We start from the raw sequence: 20,579 nt of genomic DNA on the forward strand, positions 1-20,579 counted from the left end.
TCAAAATGGTGTCTGGGGACTGTTGTACATTCAATCGTCTAGATGGTGTCTGGGGAGAGTTTTACATTTGATAGTCAAGATAGTGTCTGTGGGGTGTCATACAATAGATGGTCAAGATGGTGTCTGGGGAGTGTTGTACAATTGGTAGTCAAAATGGTGTCTGGGGAGTGTTGTACAATTGGTAGTCAAAATGGTGTCTGGGATTTGTTGTCCTATAGGTGGTCAGTATGGTGTCTGGTTAGTGTTGTACAATCGATAGTCAAAATGGATGCTGGTGTGTGTTAAATAATAGATGGTCAAAATGGTGTCTGGGGAGTGTTGTACAATCAATAGTCAAGATGGTGTCTGGGGAGTGTTGTACTATAGATAGTCAAGACGGTGTCTGGGTGGTGTTGTACAATCGATAGTCGAGATGGTCTCTGGAGAATGTACAATAGATGGTCAAGATGGTGTCTGGGAAGTGTTGTACAATCAATAGTCAAGATGGTCTCTGGGTGGTGTTGTACAATCGATAGTCAGGATGGTGTCTGGGGAGTGTTGTACAATCGATGATCAAGATGGTGTCTGACGAGAGTTGTACAATATATGGTCAAGATGGTGCGCAGGGAGTGTTGAACAATTAATGGTCACGATGGTGCCAAGGGAATGTTTAACATTCGATAGTCAAGATGGTATCTGGGGAGTGTTGTGCAGTAGATGGTCAAGATGGTGTCTGGTGTGTGTTGTACTATAGATGGTCAAAATGGTGTCTGGGGAGAGTTGTTCTATTGATGGTCAAGAAGGTGTCTGTGGAGTGTTCTTCAATCGATAGTCAAGATGGTGTCTGGAGAGTGTTGTACAACAGATGGTCAAGATGGTGTCTGGGTAGTGTTGTACAATCGATAGTCAAGATGTTGTCTGCGGAGTTTTGTACAATAGCTGGTCAAGATGGTGTCTGGGGTATGTTGTACAATCGATGATCAAGATGCTGTGTGGGGATTGTACAATCGATGATCAGGTTGGTATCCTGAGAGTTGTACAATCGATGGTGAAGATGGAGTCTGGGGAGTGTTTTACATTTGATAGTCAAGATAGTGTCTGGGGACTGCTGTACAATAGATCGTCTAGATGGTGTCTGGGTAGTGTTGTACAATTGATAGTCAAGATGGTGTCTGTGGAGTGTCATACAATAGATGGTCAAGATGGTGTCTGGGGAGTGTTGTACAATTGGTAGTCAAAATGGTGTCTGGGGTTTGTTGTCCAATAAGTGGTCAGTACGGTGTCTGGTTAGTGTTGCACAATCAATAGTCAAAATGGATTCTGGTGTACGTTAAATAATAGATGGTCAAAATGGTGTCTGGGTAGAGTTGTACAATCAATAGTCAAGATGGTGTCTGGGTGGTGTACAATCGAGAGTCGAGATGGTCTCTGGAGAATGTTGTACATTAGCTGGTCAAGATGGTGTCTGGTGTGTGTTGTCCAATTGATGATCAAGATGGTGTGTGGGGATTGTTGTGCAATCGATGATCAGATTGGTATTTGGGGAGTTTTGTACAATCGATGGTCAAGATTGTGTCTGAGGAGTGTTGTACAATAGATTATCAAGATGGTGCCAGGGGAGTGTTGTACAATCGATAGTCAAAATGGTGTCTGGGGACTGTTGTACAATAGATCGTCTAGTTGGTGTCTGGGTAGTGTTGTACAATTGATAGTCAAGATGGTGTCTGTGGAGTGTTGTACTGTAGATGGTCAAGATGGTGTCTGGGTGGTGTTGTATAATTGATAGCCAAGATGGTGTCTGGGGAATGTTCTACAATAGATGGTCAAGATGGTGTCTGGGTAGTGTTGTACAATCGATAGTCAGGATGGTGTCTGGGGAGTGTTGTACAATCGATGATCAAGATGGTGTCTGACGGGAGTTGTACAATAGATAGTCAAGATGGTGCGCAGGGAGTGTTGAACAATTGATGGTCAATATGGTGCCAAGCGAATGTTGTACATTCGATAGTCAAGATGGTATCTGGGGAGTGTTGTGCAATAGATGGTCAAGATTGTGTCTGAGGAGTGTTGTACAATAGATTATCAAGATGGTGCTGGGGTGTGTTGTACAATCGATAGTCAAAATGGTGTCCTGGGACTGTTATACATTCGATGGTCAAGATTGTGTCTGGGGAGTGTTGTACAATTGGTAGTCAAAATGGTGTCTGGGGAGTGTTGTACAATCAGTAGTCAAGATGGTGTCTGGGGAGTGTTGTACTATAGATAGTCAAGATGGTGTCTGGGTGGTGTTGTACAATCGATAGTCGAGATGGTCTCTGGAGAATGTTGTACAATAGCTGGTCAAGATGGTGTCTGGGATGTGTTGTCCAATTGATGATCAAGATGGTGTGTGGGGAGTGTTGTACAATTGATGATCAGGTTGGTATCTGGGGAGTGTTGTACAATCGATGGTCAAGATTGTGTCTGAGGAGTGTTGTACAATAGATTATCAAGATGGTGCCAGGGGAGTGTTGTACAATCGATAGTCAAAATGGTGTCTGGGGACTGTTGTACTTTCGATGGTCAAGAAGGTGTCTGGGGAGTGTTGTACATTCGATAGTCAAGACAGTGTCTGGGGAGTGTTGTACTATCGATGGACAAGATGGTGTCTCGGACGTGTTATACAATCGATGGTCAAGATGGTGTCTGGGGACTGCTGTACAGTAGATCGTCTAGATGGTGTCTGGGTAGTGTTGTACAATGGATAGTCAAGATGGTGTCTGTGATGTGTCGTACAATAGATGGTCATGATGGTGTCTGGGGAATGTTGTACAATCGATAGTCAAAATTTAGTCTGGTGTGTGTTGTACAATCAATAGTCAATATGGTGTCTGGGTGGTGTTGTGCAATCGATAGCCAAGATGGTGTCTGGGGAATGTTGAACAATCGATGATCAAGATGGTGTGTGGGGAGTGATGTACAATCGATGGTCAAGATGGTGTCTGGAGAGTGTTGTACAATCGATAGTCAAGATGGTGTCTGGGGACTGTTGTTGGTCAAGATGGTGTAACTCCCTGGGTCGCCTCAGGCTCGCTCAGCTCGTTCTGGTCTAGGGGGAGCAGCCCTCGGCCCCGCCAAACTGGATAATCGGCTGGTGTGGATGCTGTGTGATGTCCCCGCCTCGCCCAAAACCAGACAGTACACCATATGCGATTAAATGAGTACAATTTATAAAGGTTACTATAACTAAGTGATTAATAACGATACAGTACATATGAAGAGAAAATTAAAGAAAAGGCGCCAAACTTATCAAAGTCCAAACCACTTCGTGCACAACCGTTGGAGCTCAATTACTGAAGTCTTCTGGCCACCATTCGATCCCCACCGAACTCCTCGACTCGCAGCTCAGGACCCTCCGAACTCCTCGACTCTCCAAACAGCTCAGGACCCTCCGAGTGGTCAACCAAGCACATCTAGCTTCATCCCCCCCCCCTTCCTCGGAGAATCTCCCGGCCTCGGACCCCCCTTTGGGGTCCGATCTTCGCCCAGCTTAGAGCATTGCGTCCTCTCTCTCAACCCCCTCGCGCCGATCTGCCCAAAAGCCCATCAACAAAAGCTTACAGACTCAGAAGAAAGAACATTAATCCCCATTTGGTTTACAAACGAATACCATTCTCGTTATCAGTAAATTAGCATTCCTGCTAGTTAACAAAAGGAAACCCTTTCCCAACAGTAACAAAGAAAAAAAAGAAACCCCCTTTACAATGGTGTCTGTGGAGTGTTGTACAATCGATAGTCAAGATGGTGTCTGGGGACAGTTGTACAATAGTTGGTTAAGATGGCGTCTGGGGAGTGTTGCACTATGGATGTTCAAGATGGCCTCTGGGGAGTGTTGTACAATCGATAGTCAGGATGGTGTCAGGCGAGTGTTGTACAATAGATGGTCAAGATGGTGTCTGGGGAGTTGTACATTCAATAGTCAAGATGGTGTCTGGGGAGTGTTGTACTGTAGATGGTCAAGATGATGTATGGGAGTGTTGTAAAATCGTTGGTCAAGATGGTGTCTGGGGACTGTTGTACAATAGACGGTTAAGATGGTGTCTGGGGAGTGTTGTACAATAGATGGTCAAGATGGTGTCTGGGGAGTGTTGCACTGTAGATGGTCAAGATGGTGTCCGGGGAGTGTTGTACAATCGATGGTCAAGACGGTGTCTGTGGATTGTTGTACAATCGTTGGTCAAGATGGTGTCTGGGGAGTGTTGCACTGTAGATGGTCAAGATGGTGTCTGGGGAGTGTTGTACAATAGACGGTCAAGATGGTGTCTGGGGAGTGTTGCACTATGGATGTTCAAGATGGCCTCTGGGGAGTGTTGTACAATCGATAGTCAGGATGGTGTCAGGCGAGTGTTGTACAATAGATGGTCAAGATGGTGTCTGGGGAGTTGTACATTCAATAGTCAAGATGGTGTCTGGGGAGTGTTGTACTGTAGATGGTCAAGATGTTGTATGGGAGTGTTGTAAAATCGATAGTCAAGATGGTGTCTGGGGAGTGTTGTACTGTAGATGGTCAAGATGGTGTATGGGAGTGTTGTACAATCAATAGTCAAGATTGTGTCTAGGGAGTGTTGCAGAATAGATGGTGAAGATGCTGTCTGCTGAGTTTTGTACAATTGATGGTCAAGATAGTGCCAAGGGAGTGTTGTACATTGGAGAGCCAAGGTGGTATCTGGGGAGTGTTGTGCAGTAGATGGTCAAGATGGTGTCTGGTGTGTGTTGTACTATAGATGGTCAAAATGGTGTCTGGGGAGAGTTGTTCTATTGATGGTCAAGAAGGTGTCTGTGGAGTGTTCTTCAATCGATAGTCAAGATGGTGTCTGGAGAGTGTTGTACAACAGATGGTCAAGATGGTGTCTGGGTAGTGTTGTACAATCGATAGTCAAGATGTTGTCTGCGGAGTTTTGTACAATAGCTGGTCAAGATGGTGTCTGGGGTATGTTGTACAATCGATGATCAAGATGCTGTGTGGGGATTGTACAATCTATGATCAGGTTGGTATCCTGAGAGTTGTACAATCGATGGTGAAGATGGAGTCTGGGGAGTGTTTTACATTTGATAGTCAAGATAGTGTCTGGGGACTGCTGTACAATAGATCGTCTAGATGGTGTCTGGGTAGTGTTGTACAATTGATAGTCAAGATGGTGTCTGTGGAGTGTCATACAATAGATGGTCAAGATGGTGTCTGGGGAGTGTTGTACAATTGGTAGTCAAAATGGTGTCTGGGGTTTGTTGTCCAATAGATGGTCAGTATGGTGTCTGGGGAGTGTTGAACAATCGATGATCAAGATTGTGTGTGGGGAGTGATGTATAATCGATGGTCAAGATGGGGTCTGGGTAGTGTTGTACAATCGATAGTCAGGATGGTGTCTGGGGAGTGTTGTACAATAGATGGTCAAGATGGTGCGCAGGGAGTGTTGAACAATTGATGGTCAAGATGGTGCCAATGGAATGTACATTCGATAGTCAAGATGGTATCTGTGGAGTGTTGTACAATCAATGGACAAGATTGTGTCTGAGGAGTGTTGTACAATAGATTATCAAGATGGTGCCGGGGGGTGTTGTACAATCGATAGTCAAAATGGTGTCTGGGGACTGTTGTACATTCAATCGTCTAGATGGTGTCTGGGGAGAGTTTTACATTTGATAGTCAAGATAGTGTCTGTGGGGTGTCATACAATAGATGGTCAAGATGGTGTCTGGGGAGTGTTGTACAATTGGTAGTCAAAATGGTGTCTGGGGAGTGTTGTACAATTGGTAGTCAAAATGGTGTCTGGGATTTGTTGTCCTATAGGTGGTCAGTATGGTGTCTGGTTAGTGTTGTACAATCGATAGTCAAAATGGATGCTGGTGTGTGTTAAATAATAGATGGTCAAAATGGTGTCTGGGGAGTGTTGTACAATCAATAGTCAAGATGGTGTCTGGGGAGTGTTGTACTATAGATAGTCAAGACGGTGTCTGGGTGGTGTTGTACAATCGATAGTCGAGATGGTCTCTGGAGAATGTACAATAGATGGTCAAGATGGTGTCTGGGAAGTGTTGTACAATCAATAGTCAAGATGGTCTCTGGGTGGTGTTGTACAATCGATAGTCAGGATGGTGTCTGGGGAGTGTTGTACAATCGATGATCAAGATGGTGTCTGACGAGAGTTGTACAATATATGGTCAAGATGGTGCGCAGGGAGTGTTGAACAATTAATGGTCACGATGGTGCCAAGGGAATGTTTAACATTCGATAGTCAAGATGGTATCTGGGGAGTGTTGTGCAGTAGATGGTCAAGATGGTGTCTGGTGTGTGTTGTACTATAGATGGTCAAAATGGTGTCTGGGGAGAGTTGTTCTATTGATGGTCAAGAAGGTGTCTGTGGAGTGTTCTTCAATCGATAGTCAAGATGGTGTCTGGAGAGTGTTGTACAACAGATGGTCAAGATGGTGTCTGGGTAGTGTTGTACAATCGATAGTCAAGATGTTGTCTGCGGAGTTTTGTACAATAGCTGGTCAAGATGGTGTCTGGGGTATGTTGTACAATCGATGATCAAGATGCTGTGTGGGGATTGTACAATCGATGATCAGGTTGGTATCCTGAGAGTTGTACAATCGATGGTGAAGATGGAGTCTGGGGAGTGTTTTACATTTGATAGTCAAGATAGTGTCTGGGGACTGCTGTACAATAGATCGTCTAGATGGTGTCTGGGTAGTGTTGTACAATTGATAGTCAAGATGGTGTCTGTGGAGTGTCATACAATAGATGGTCAAGATGGTGTCTGGGGAGTGTTGTACAATTGGTAGTCAAAATGGTGTCTGGGGTTTGTTGTCCAATAAGTGGTCAGTACGGTGTCTGGTTAGTGTTGCACAATCAATAGTCAAAATGGATTCTGGTGTACGTTAAATAATAGATGGTCAAAATGGTGTCTGGGTAGAGTTGTACAATCAATAGTCAAGATGGTGTCTGGGTGGTGTACAATCGAGAGTCGAGATGGTCTCTGGAGAATGTTGTACATTAGCTGGTCAAGATGGTGTCTGGTGTGTGTTGTCCAATTGATGATCAAGATGGTGTGTGGGGATTGTTGTGCAATCGATGATCAGATTGGTATTTGGGGAGTTTTGTACAATCGATGGTCAAGATTGTGTCTGAGGAGTGTTGTACAATAGATTATCAAGATGGTGCCAGGGGAGTGTTGTACAATCGATAGTCAAAATGGTGTCTGGGGACTGTTGTACAATAGATCGTCTAGTTGGTGTCTGGGTAGTGTTGTACAATTGATAGTCAAGATGGTGTCTGTGGAGTGTTGTACTGTAGATGGTCAAGATGGTGTCTGGGTGGTGTTGTATAATTGATAGCCAAGATGGTGTCTGGGGAATGTTCTACAATAGATGGTCAAGATGGTGTCTGGGTAGTGTTGTACAATCGATAGTCAGGATGGTGTCTGGGGAGTGTTGTACAATCGATGATCAAGATGGTGTCTGACGGGAGTTGTACAATAGATAGTCAAGATGGTGCGCAGGGAGTGTTGAACAATTGATGGTCAATATGGTGCCAAGCGAATGTTGTACATTCGATAGTCAAGATGGTATCTGGGGAGTGTTGTGCAATAGATGGTCAAGATTGTGTCTGAGGAGTGTTGTACAATAGATTATCAAGATGGTGCTGGGGTGTGTTGTACAATCGATAGTCAAAATGGTGTCCTGGGACTGTTATACATTCGATGGTCAAGATTGTGTCTGGGGAGTGTTGTACAATTGGTAGTCAAAATGGTGTCTGGGGAGTGTTGTACAATCAGTAGTCAAGATGGTGTCTGGGGAGTGTTGTACTATAGATAGTCAAGATGGTGTCTGGGTGGTGTTGTACAATCGATAGTCGAGATGGTCTCTGGAGAATGTTGTACAATAGCTGGTCAAGATGGTGTCTGGGATGTGTTGTCCAATTGATGATCAAGATGGTGTGTGGGGAGTGTTGTACAATTGATGATCAGGTTGGTATCTGGGGAGTGTTGTACAATCGATGGTCAAGATTGTGTCTGAGGAGTGTTGTACAATAGATTATCAAGATGGTGCCAGGGGAGTGTTGTACAATCGATAGTCAAAATGGTGTCTGGGGACTGTTGTACTTTCGATGGTCAAGAAGGTGTCTGGGGAGTGTTGTACATTCGATAGTCAAGACAGTGTCTGGGGAGTGTTGTACTATCGATGGACAAGATGGTGTCTCGGACGTGTTATACAATCGATGGTCAAGATGGTGTCTGGGGACTGCTGTACAGTAGATCGTCTAGATGGTGTCTGGGTAGTGTTGTACAATGGATAGTCAAGATGGTGTCTGTGATGTGTCGTACAATAGATGGTCATGATGGTGTCTGGGGAATGTTGTACAATCGATAGTCAAAATTTAGTCTGGTGTGTGTTGTACAATCAATAGTCAATATGGTGTCTGGGTGGTGTTGTGCAATCGATAGCCAAGATGGTGTCTGGGGAATGTTGAACAATCGATGATCAAGATGGTGTGTGGGGAGTGATGTACAATCGATGGTCAAGATGGTGTCTGGAGAGTGTTGTACAATCGATAGTCAAGATGGTGTCTGGGGACTGTTGTTGGTCAAGATGGTGTAACTCCCTGGGTCGCCTCAGGCTCGCTCAGCTCGTTCTGGTCTAGGGGGAGCAGCCCTCGGCCCCGCCAAACTGGATAATCGGCTGGTGTGGATGCTGTGTGATGTCCCCGCCTCGCCCAAAACCAGACAGTACACCATATGCGATTAAATGAGTACAATTTATAAAGGTTACTATAACTAAGTGATTAATAACGATACAGTACATATGAAGAGAAAATTAAAGAAAAGGCGCCAAACTTATCAAAGTCCAAACCACTTCGTGCACAACCGTTGGAGCTCAATTACTGAAGTCTTCTGGCCACCATTCGATCCCCACCGAACTCCTCGACTCGCAGCTCAGGACCCTCCGAACTCCTCGACTCTCCAAACAGCTCAGGACCCTCCGAGTGGTCAACCAAGCACATCTAGCTTCATCCCCCCCCCCTTCCTCGGAGAATCTCCCGGCCTCGGACCCCCCTTTGGGGTCCGATCTTCGCCCAGCTTAGAGCATTGCGTCCTCTCTCTCAACCCCCTCGCGCCGATCTGCCCAAAAGCCCATCAACAAAAGCTTACAGACTCAGAAGAAAGAACATTAATCCCCATTTGGTTTACAAACGAATACCATTCTCGTTATCAGTAAATTAGCATTCCTGCTAGTTAACAAAAGGAAACCCTTTCCCAACAGTAACAAAGAAAAAAAAGAAACCCCCTTTACAATGGTGTCTGTGGAGTGTTGTACAATCGATAGTCAAGATGGTGTCTGGGGACAGTTGTACAATAGTTGGTTAAGATGGCGTCTGGGGAGTGTTGCACTATGGATGTTCAAGATGGCCTCTGGGGAGTGTTGTACAATCGATAGTCAGGATGGTGTCAGGCGAGTGTTGTACAATAGATGGTCAAGATGGTGTCTGGGGAGTTGTACATTCAATAGTCAAGATGGTGTCTGGGGAGTGTTGTACTGTAGATGGTCAAGATGATGTATGGGAGTGTTGTAAAATCGTTGGTCAAGATGGTGTCTGGGGACTGTTGTACAATAGACGGTTAAGATGGTGTCTGGGGAGTGTTGTACAATAGATGGTCAAGATGGTGTCTGGGGAGTGTTGCACTGTAGATGGTCAAGATGGTGTCCGGGGAGTGTTGTACAATCGATGGTCAAGACGGTGTCTGTGGATTGTTGTACAATCGTTGGTCAAGATGGTGTCTGGGGAGTGTTGCACTGTAGATGGTCAAGATGGTGTCTGGGGAGTGTTGTACAATAGACGGTCAAGATGGTGTCTGGGGAGTGTTGCACTATGGATGTTCAAGATGGCCTCTGGGGAGTGTTGTACAATCGATAGTCAGGATGGTGTCAGGCGAGTGTTGTACAATAGATGGTCAAGATGGTGTCTGGGGAGTTGTACATTCAATAGTCAAGATGGTGTCTGGGGAGTGTTGTACTGTAGATGGTCAAGATGTTGTATGGGAGTGTTGTAAAATCGATAGTCAAGATGGTGTCTGGGGAGTGTTGTACTGTAGATGGTCAAGATGGTGTATGGGAGTGTTGTACAATCAATAGTCAAGATTGTGTCTAGGGAGTGTTGCAGAATAGATGGTGAAGATGCTGTCTGCTGAGTTTTGTACAATTGATGGTCAAGATAGTGCCAAGGGAGTGTTGTACATTGGAGAGCCAAGGTGGTATCTGGGGAGTGTTGTGCAGTAGATGGTCAAGATGGTGTCTGGTGTGTGTTGTACTATAGATGGTCAAAATGGTGTCTGGGGAGAGTTGTTCTATTGATGGTCAAGAAGGTGTCTGTGGAGTGTTCTTCAATCGATAGTCAAGATGGTGTCTGGAGAGTGTTGTACAACAGATGGTCAAGATGGTGTCTGGGTAGTGTTGTACAATCGATAGTCAAGATGTTGTCTGCGGAGTTTTGTACAATAGCTGGTCAAGATGGTGTCTGGGGTATGTTGTACAATCGATGATCAAGATGCTGTGTGGGGATTGTACAATCTATGATCAGGTTGGTATCCTGAGAGTTGTACAATCGATGGTGAAGATGGAGTCTGGGGAGTGTTTTACATTTGATAGTCAAGATAGTGTCTGGGGACTGCTGTACAATAGATCGTCTAGATGGTGTCTGGGTAGTGTTGTACAATTGATAGTCAAGATGGTGTCTGTGGAGTGTCATACAATAGATGGTCAAGATGGTGTCTGGGGAGTGTTGTACAATTGGTAGTCAAAATGGTGTCTGGGGTTTGTTGTCCAATAGATGGTCAGTATGGTGTCTGGGGAGTGTTGAACAATCGATGATCAAGATTGTGTGTGGGGAGTGATGTATAATCGATGGTCAAGATGGGGTCTGGGTAGTGTTGTACAATCGATAGTCAGGATGGTGTCTGGGGAGTGTTGTACAATAGATGGTCAAGATGGTGCGCAGGGAGTGTTGAACAATTGATGGTCAAGATGGTGCCAATGGAATGTACATTCGATAGTCAAGATGGTATCTGTGGAGTGTTGTACAATCAATGGACAAGATTGTGTCTGAGGAGTGTTGTACAATAGATTATCAAGATGGTGCCGGGGGGTGTTGTACAATCGATAGTCAAAATGGTGTCTGGGGACTGTTGTACATTCAATCGTCTAGATGGTGTCTGGGGAGAGTTTTACATTTGATAGTCAAGATAGTGTCTGTGGGGTGTCATACAATAGATGGTCAAGATGGTGTCTGGGGAGTGTTGTACAATTGGTAGTCAAAATGGTGTCTGGGGAGTGTTGTACAATTGGTAGTCAAAATGGTGTCTGGGATTTGTTGTCCTATAGGTGGTCAGTATGGTGTCTGGTTAGTGTTGTACAATCGATAGTCAAAATGGATGCTGGTGTGTGTTAAATAATAGATGGTCAAAATGGTGTCTGGGGAGTGTTGTACAATCAATAGTCAAGATGGTGTCTGGGGAGTGTTGTACTATAGATAGTCAAGACGGTGTCTGGGTGGTGTTGTACAATCGATAGTCGAGATGGTCTCTGGAGAATGTACAATAGATGGTCAAGATGGTGTCTGGGAAGTGTTGTACAATCAATAGTCAAGATGGTCTCTGGGTGGTGTTGTACAATCGATAGTCAGGATGGTGTCTGGGGAGTGTTGTACAATCGATGATCAAGATGGTGTCTGACGAGAGTTGTACAATATATGGTCAAGATGGTGCGCAGGGAGTGTTGAACAATTAATGGTCACGATGGTGCCAAGGGAATGTTTAACATTCGATAGTCAAGATGGTATCTGGGGAATGTTGTGCAATAGATGGCCAAGATTGTGTCAGGGGAGTGTTGTCCAATTGATGATCAAGATGGTGTGTGGGGATTGTTGTACAATCGATGATCAGGTTGGTATCTGGGGAGTGTTGTACAATCGATGGTCAAGATTGTGCCTGAGGAGTGTTGTACAATAGATTATCAAGATGGTGCCGGGGGAGTGTTGTACAATCGATAGTCAAAATGGTGTCTGGGGACTGCTGTACTATAGATCGTCTAGATGGTGTCTGGATAGTGTTGTACAATTGATAGTCAAGATGGTGTCTTTGGAGAGTCGTACAATAGATGGTCAAGATGTTGTCTGTGGATTGTTGTACTGTAGATGGTCAAGATGGTGTCTGGGGAGTGTTGTTCAATCGATAGTAAAAATTTAGTCTGGTGTGTGTTGTACAATCAATAGTCAATATGGTGTCTGGGTGGTGTTGTACAATTGGTAGTCAAAATGGTGTCTGGGGTTTGTTGTCCAATAGCTGGTCAGTATGGTGTCTGGTTAGTGTTGTACAATCGATAGTCAAAATGGATGCTGGTGTGTGCTAAATAATAGATGGTCAAAATTGTGTCTGGTGATTGTTGTACAATCAATAGTCAAGATGGTGTCTGGAGAGTGTTGTACTATAGATAGTCAAGATGGTGTCTGGGGAGTGTTGTGCAATCGATGTTCAAGATGGCCTCTGGGGAGTGTTGTACAATCGATAGTCAGGATGGTGTCAGGCGAGTGTTGTACAATAGATGGTCAAGATGGTGTTTGGGGAGTTGTACATTCAATAGTCAAGATGGTGTCTGGGGAGTGTTGTACTGTAGATGGTCAAGATGTTGTATGGGAGTGTTGTAAAATCGATAGTCAAGATGGTGTCTGGGGAGTGTTGTACTGCAGATGGTCAAGATGGTGTATGGGAGTGTTGTACAATCAATAGTCAAGATTGTGTCTAGGGAGTGTTGCAGAATAGATGGTGAAGATGCTGTCTGCTGAGTTTTGTACAATTGATGGTCAAGATAGTGCCAAGGGAGTGTTGTACATTGGAGAGCCAAGATGGTATCTGGGGAGTGTTGTGCAGTAGATGGTCAAGATGGTGTCTGGTGTGTGTTGTACTATAGATGGTCAAGATGGTGTCTGGAGAGTGTTGTACAATCAATGGACAAGATAGTGTCTGGGGTGTGTTGTACAATAGATGGTCAAAATGGTGTCTGGGGAGAGTTGTTCTATTGATGGTCAAGAAGGTGTCTGTGGAGTGTTCTTCAATCGATAGTCAAGATGGTGTCTGGAGAGTGTTGTAAAACAGATGGTCAAGATGGTGTCTGGGTCATGTTGTATAATCGATAGTTCAGATGTTGTCTGCTGAGTTTTGTACAATAGCTGGTCAAGATGGTGTCTGGGGTATGTTGTACAATCGATGATCAAGATGCTGTGTGGGGATTGTACAATCGATGATCAGGTTGGTATCTGGGGAGTTGTACAATCGATGGTCAAGATGGTGTCTGGGGAGTGTTGTACAATTGATAGTCAAAATGGTGTCTGGGGTTTGTTGTCCAATAGATGGTCAGTATGGTGTCTGGTTAGTGTTGTACAATCGATAGCCAAGGTGGTGTCTGGGGAACGTTGTACAATAGATGGGCAAGATGTTGTCTGGGGAGTGTTGAACAATCGATGATCAAGATTGTGTGTGGGGAGTGATGTATAATCGATGGTCAAGATGGGGTCTGGGTAGTGTTGTACAATCGATAGTCAGGATGGTGTCTGGGGAGTGTTGTACAATAGATGGTCAAGATGGTGTCTGATTAGATTTGTACAATAGATGGTCAAGATGGTGCGCAGGGAGTGTTGAACAATTGATGGTCAAGATGGTGCCAATGGAATGTACATTCGATAGTCAAGATGGTATCTGTGGAGTGTTGTACAATCGATGGTCAAGATTGTGTCTGAGGAGTGTTGTACAATAGATTATCAAGATGGTGCCGGGGGGTGTTGTACAATCGATAGTCAAAATGGTGTCTGGGGACTGTTGTACATTCAATGGTCTAGATGGTGTCTGGGGAGAGTTTTACATTTGGTAGTCAAGATAGTGTCTGTGGGGTGTCATACAATAGATGGTTAAGATGGTGTCTGGGGAGTGTTGTACAATTGGTAGTCAAAATGGTGTCTGGGGAGTGTTGTACAATTGGTAGTCAAAATGGTGTCTGGGATTTGTTGTCCTATAGGTGGTCAGTATGGTGTCTGGTTAGTGTTGTACAATCGATAGTCAAAATGGATTCTGGTGTGTGTTAAATAATAGATGGTCAAAATGGTGTCTGCGGAGTGTTGTACAATCAATAGTCAAGATGGTGTCTGGGGAGTGTTGTACTATAGATAGTCAAGATGGTGTCTGGGTGGTGTTGTACAATCGATAGTCGAGATGGTCTCTGGAGAATGTTGTGCAATAGATGGTCAAGATGGTGTCTGGGAAGTGTTGTACAATCAATAGTCAAGATGGTCTCTGGGTGGTGTTGTACAATCGATAGTCAGGATGGTGTCTGGGGAGTGTTGCACAATCGATGATCAAGATGGTGTCTGACGAGAGTTGTACAATATATGGTCAAGATGGTGCGCAGGGAGTGTTGAACAATTAATGGTCACGATGGTGCCAAGGGAATGTTTAACATTCGATAGTCAAGATGGTATCTGGGGAATGTTGTGCAATAGATGGCCAAGATGGTGTCAGGGGAGTTTTGTACAATCGATGATCAGGTTGGTTTCTGGGGAGTGTTGTACAATCAATGGTTAAGATTGTGTCTGAGGAGTGTTGTACAATAGGTTATCAAGATGGTGCTGGGGGGTGTTGTACAATCGATAGACAAAATGGTGTCTGGGGACTGTTGTACATTCGATGGTCAAGATAGTGTCTGGGGACTGCTGTACAATAGATCGTCTGGATGGTGTCAGGAGAGTTTTGCACAATTGGTGGTCAAAATGGTGTCTGGGATTTGTTGTCCTATAGGTGGTCAGTATGGTGTCTGGTTAGTGTTGTACAATCGATAGTCAAAATGGATTCTGGTGTGTGTTAAATAATAGATGGTCAAAATGGTGTCTGGGGAGTGTTGTACAATCAATAGTCAAGATGGTGTCTGGGGAGTGTTGTACTATAGATAGTCAAGATGGTGTCTGGGTGGTGTTGTACAATCGATAGTCGAGATGGTCTCTGGAGAATGTTGTACAATAGATGGTCAAGATGGTGTCTGGGGTGTGTTGTCCAATTGATGGTCAAGATGGTGTCTGGGGAGTGTTGTACTATAGATAGTCAAGATGGTGTCTGGGTGGTGTTGTACTATAGATAGTCAAGATGGTGTCTGGGTGGTGTTGTATAATCGATAGTCGAGATGGTCTCTGGAGAATGTTGTACAATTGAAGATCAAGATGGTGTGTGGGGATTGTTGTACAATTGATGATCAGGTTGGTATCTGGGGAGTGTTGTACAATCGATGGTCAAGACTGTGTCTGGGAACTGCTGTACAATAGATCATCTAGATGGTATCTGGGTAGTGTTGTACAATTGATAGTCAAGATGGTGTCTGTGGAGTGTCGTACAATAGATGGTCATGATGGTGTCTGGGGAGTGTTGTACAATTGGTAGTCAAAATGGTGTCTGGGGTTTGTTGTCCAATAGCTGGTCAGTACGGTGTCTGGTTAGTGTTGTACAATCGATAGTCAAAATGGATGCTGGTGTGTGCTAAATAATAGATGTTCAATATTGTGTCTGGGGAGTGTTGTACAATCAATAGTCAAGATGGTGTCTGGGGAGTGTTGTACAATCGATGTTCAAGATGGCCTCTGGGGAGTGTTGTACAATCGATAGTCAGGATGGTGTCAGGCGAGTGTTGTACAATAGATGGTCAAGATGGTGTCTGGGGAGTTGTACTTTCAATAGTCAAGATGGTGTCTGGGGAGTGTTGTACTGTAGATGGTCAAGATGTTGTATGGGAGTGTTGTAAAATCGATAGTCAAGATGGTGTCTGGGGAGTGTTGTACTGTAGATGGACAAGATGGTGTATGGGAGTGCTGTACAATCAATAGTCAAGATTGTGTCTAGGGAGTGTTGCAGAATAGATGCTGTCTGCTGAGTTTTGTACAATTGATGGTCAAGATGGTGCCAAGGGTGTGTTGTACATTGGAGAGCCAAGATGGTATCTGGGGAGTGTAGTGCAGTAGATGGTCAAGATGGTGTCTGGTGTGTGTTGTACTATAGATGGTCAAGATGGTGTCTGGAGAGTGTTGTACAATCGATGGACAAGATAGTGTCTGGGGTGTGTTGTACAATAGATGGTCAAAATGGTGTCTGGGGAGAGTTGTTCTATTGATGGTCAAGAAGGTGTCTGTGGAGTGTTCTTCAATCGATAGTCAAGATGGTGTCTGGGGAGTGTTGAAGAATCGATGATCAAGATTGTGTGTGGGGAGTGATGTACAATCGATGGTCAAGATGGGGTCTGGGTAGTGTTGTACAGTCGATAGTCAGGATGGTGTCTGGGGAGTGTTGTACAATAGATGGTCAAGATGGTGTCTGACGAGAGTTGTACAATATATGGTCAGGATGGTGCGCAGGGAGTGTTGAACAATTAATGGTCACGATGGTGCCAAGGGAATGTATAACATTCGATAGTCAAGATGGTATCTGGGGAATGTTGTGCAATAGATGGCCAAGATGCTGTCTGGGGAGTGTTGTACAATCGATGATCAGGTTGGTTTCTGGGGAGTGTTGTACTATAGATCGTCAAGATGGTTTCTGGGGAGTGTTGTACTATAGATAGTCAAGATGGTGTCTAGGTGGTGTTGTACAGTCGATAGTCGAGATGGTCTCTGGAGAATGTTGTACAATAGATGGTCAAGATCGTGTCTTGGGTGTGTTGTCCAATTGATGATCAAGATGGTGTGTGGGGATTGTTGTACAATTGATGATCAGGTTGGTATCTGAGGAGTGTTGTAGAATCGATGGTCAAGATTGTGTCTGAGGAGTGTTGTACAATAGATTATCAAGATGGTGCCGGTGGTGTTGTACAATCGATAGTCAAAATGGTGTCTGGGGACTGTCGTACAATAGATGGTCAAGATGGTGTCTGGGGACTGTCGTACAATATATCGTCTAGATGGTGTCTGTGGAGTGTTGTACAATTGGTAGTCAAAATGGTGTCTGGGGTTTGTTGTCCAATAGGTGGTCAGTATGGTGTCTGGTTAGTGTTGTATAATCGATAGTCAAAATGTATTCTGGTGTGTGCTAAATAATAGATGGTCAAAATGGTGTCTGGGGAGTGTTGTACAATCAATAGTCAAGATGGTGTCTGGGGAGTGTTGTACTATAAATAGTCAAGATGGTGTCTGGGGAGTGTTGTACTATAGATAGTCAAGATGGTGTCTGGGTGGTGTTGTCCAATTGATGATCAGTATGGTGTCTGGTTAGTGTTGTACAATCGATAGTCAAAATGGATTCTGGTGTGTGTTAAATAATAGATGGTCAAAATGGTGTCTGGGGATTGTTGTACAATCGATGATCAGGTTGGTATCTGGGGAGTTTTGTACAATCGATGGTTAAGATTGTGTCTGAGGAGTGTTGTACAATAGGTTATCATGATGGTGCTGGGGGGTGTTGTACAATCGATAGTCAAAATGGATTCTGGTGTGTGTTAAATAACAGATCGTCTAGTTGGTGTCTGGGTAGTGTTGTACAATCAATAGTCAAGATGGTGTCTGGGTGGTGTTGTACAATCGATAGTCGAGATGGTCTCTGGAGAATGTTGTACTATAGATGGTCAAGATGGTGTCTGGGGAGTGTTGTACAATTGATGATCAAGATGGTGTGTGGGGATTGTTGTACAATTGATGATCAGGTTGGTATCTGGTGACTGTTGTACATTCGATGGTCAAGATTGTGTCTGAGGAGTGTTGTAGAATAGATTATCAAGATGGTGCCGGGGGGGGTGTTGTACAATCGATAGTCAAAATGGTGTCTGGGGTGTGTTGTACATTTGATAGTCAAGATAGTGTCTGGGGACTGCTGTACAATAGATCATCTAGATGGTATCTGGGTAGTGTTGTACAATTGATAGTAAAGATGGTGTCTGTGGAGTGTCGTACAATAGATGGACAAGATGGTGTCTGGGTTTGTTGTACAATAGGTGGTCAGTATGGTGTCTGGTTAGTGTTGTACAATCGATAGTCAAAATGGATTCTGGTGTGTGCTAAATAATAGATGCTCAAAATGGTGTCTGGGGAGTGTTGTACAATCAATAGTCAAGATGGTGTCTGGGGAGTGTTGTACTGTAGATAGTCAAGATGGTGTCTGGGGAGTGTTGTACTATAGATAGTCAAGATGGTGTCTGGGTGGTGTTGTACAATTGATGATCAGCATGGTGTCTGGTTAGTGTTGTACAATCGATAGTCAAAATGGATTTTGGTGTGTGTTAAATAATAGATGGTCAAAATGGTGTCTGGGGATTGTTGTACAATCGATATTCAGCTTGGTATCTGGGGAGTTTTGTACAATCGATGTGGAGTGTTGTACAATAGATTATCAAGATGGTGCCGGGTGGTGTTGTACAAATGGTAGTCAAGATGGTGTCTGGGGAGTGTTGTACTATATATAGTCAAGATTGTGTCTGGGGTGTGTTGTCCAATTGATGATCAAGATGGTGTGTGGGGATTGTTGTACAATTGATCATCTAGATGGTATCTGGGTAGTGTTGTACAATTGATAGTTAAGATGGTGTCTGTGGAGTGTTGTACAATAGATTATCAAGATGGTGCCGGGGTTGTTGTACAATCGATAGTCAAAATGGTGTCTGGGGACTGTTGTACATTCGATGGTCAAGATGGTGTCTGGGGAGTGTTGTACATTTGATAGTCATGATAGTGTCTTTGGAGTGTTGTACAATAGATTATCAAGATGGTGCCGTGGGGTGTTGTACAATCGATAGTCAAAATTTAGTCTGGTGTGTGTTGTACAATCAATAGTCAAGATGGTGTCTGGGGTGTGTTGTCCAATTGATGATCAAGATGGTGTGTGGGGATTGTTGTACAATTGATGATCAGGTTGGTATCTGGGGAGTGTTGTTCAATCGACAGTCAAAATTTAGTCTGGTGTGTTGTACAATGAATAGGTAATATGGTGTCTGGGTGGTGTTGTATAACTGATAGCCAAGATGGCGTCTGGGGAATGTTTTACAATAGATGGGCAAGATGGTGTCTGGGGAGTGTTGAACAATCGATGATCAAGATGGTATGTGGGGAGTGATGTACATTCGATAGTCAAGATAGTGTCTGGAGACTGCTGTACAATAGATCGTCTAGATGGTGTCTGGGGAGTGTTGTACAATTGGTAGTCAAAATGGTGTCTGGGGTTTGCTGTCCAATAGGTGGTCAGTATGGTGTCTGGTTAGTGTTGTACAATCGATAGTCAAAATGGATTCTGGTGTGTGTTAAATAATAGATGGTCAAAATGGTGTCTGGGGATTGTTGTACAATCGATGATCAGGTTGGTATCTGGGGAGTTTTGTACAATCGATGGTTAAGATTGTGTCTGAGGAGTGTTGTACAATAGGTTATCATGATGGTGCTGGGGGGTGTTGTACAATCGATAGTCAAAATGGATTCTGGTGTGTGTTAAATAACAGATCGTCTAGTTGGTGTCTGGGTAGTGTTGTACAATCAATAGTCAAGATGGTGTCTGGGTGGTGTTGTACAATCGATAGTCGAGATGGTCTCTGGAGAATGTTGTACTATAGATGGTCAAGATGGTGTCTGGGGAGTGTTGTACAATTGATGATCAAGATGGTGTGTGGGGATTGTTGTACAATTGATGATCAGGTTGGTATCTGGTGACTGTTGTACATTCGATGGTCAAGATTGTGTCTGAGGAGTGTTGTAGAATAGATTATCAAGATGGTGCCGGGGGGGGTGTTGTACAATCGATAGTCAAAATGGTGTCTGGGGTGTGTTGTACATTTGATAGTCAAGATAGTGTCTGGGGACTGCTGTACAATAGATCATCTAGATGGTATCTGGGTAGTGTTGTACAATTGATAGTAAAGATGGTGTCTGTGGAGTGTCGTACAATAGATGGACAAGATGGTGTCTGGGTTTGTTGTACAATAGGTGGTCAGTATGGTGTCTGGTTAGTGTTGTACAATCGATAGTCAAAATGGATTCTGGTGTGTGCTAAATAATAGATGCTCAAAATGGTGTCTGGGGAGTGTTGTACAATCAATAGTCAAGATGGTGTCTGGGGAGTGTTGTACTGTAGATAGTCAAGATGGTGTCTGGGGAGTGTTGTACTATAGATAGTCAAGATGGTGTCTGGGTGGTGTTGTACAATTGATGATCAGCATGGTGTCTGGTTAGTGTTGTACAATCGATAGTCAAAATGGATTTTGGTGTGTGTTAAATAATAGATGGTCAAAATGGTGTCTGGGGATTGTTGTACAATCGATATTCAGCTTGGTATCTGGGGAGTTTTGTACAATCGATGTGGAGTGTTGTACAATAGATTATCAAGATGGTGCCGGGTGGTGTTGTACAAATGGTAGTCAAGATGGTGTCTGGGGAGTGTTGTACTATATATAGTCAAGATTGTGTCTGGGGTGTGTTGTCCAATTGATGATCAAGATGGTGTGTGGGGATTGTTGTACAATTGATCATCTAGATGGTATCTGGGTAGTGTTGTACAATTGATAGTTAA

The sequence above is a fragment of the Hypanus sabinus genome, unplaced genomic scaffold (assembly GCF_030144855.1).
Source record: "Hypanus sabinus isolate sHypSab1 unplaced genomic scaffold, sHypSab1.hap1 scaffold_341, whole genome shotgun sequence".
In the NCBI taxonomy this organism is placed as follows: Eukaryota; Metazoa; Chordata; class Chondrichthyes; order Myliobatiformes; family Dasyatidae; genus Hypanus; species Hypanus sabinus.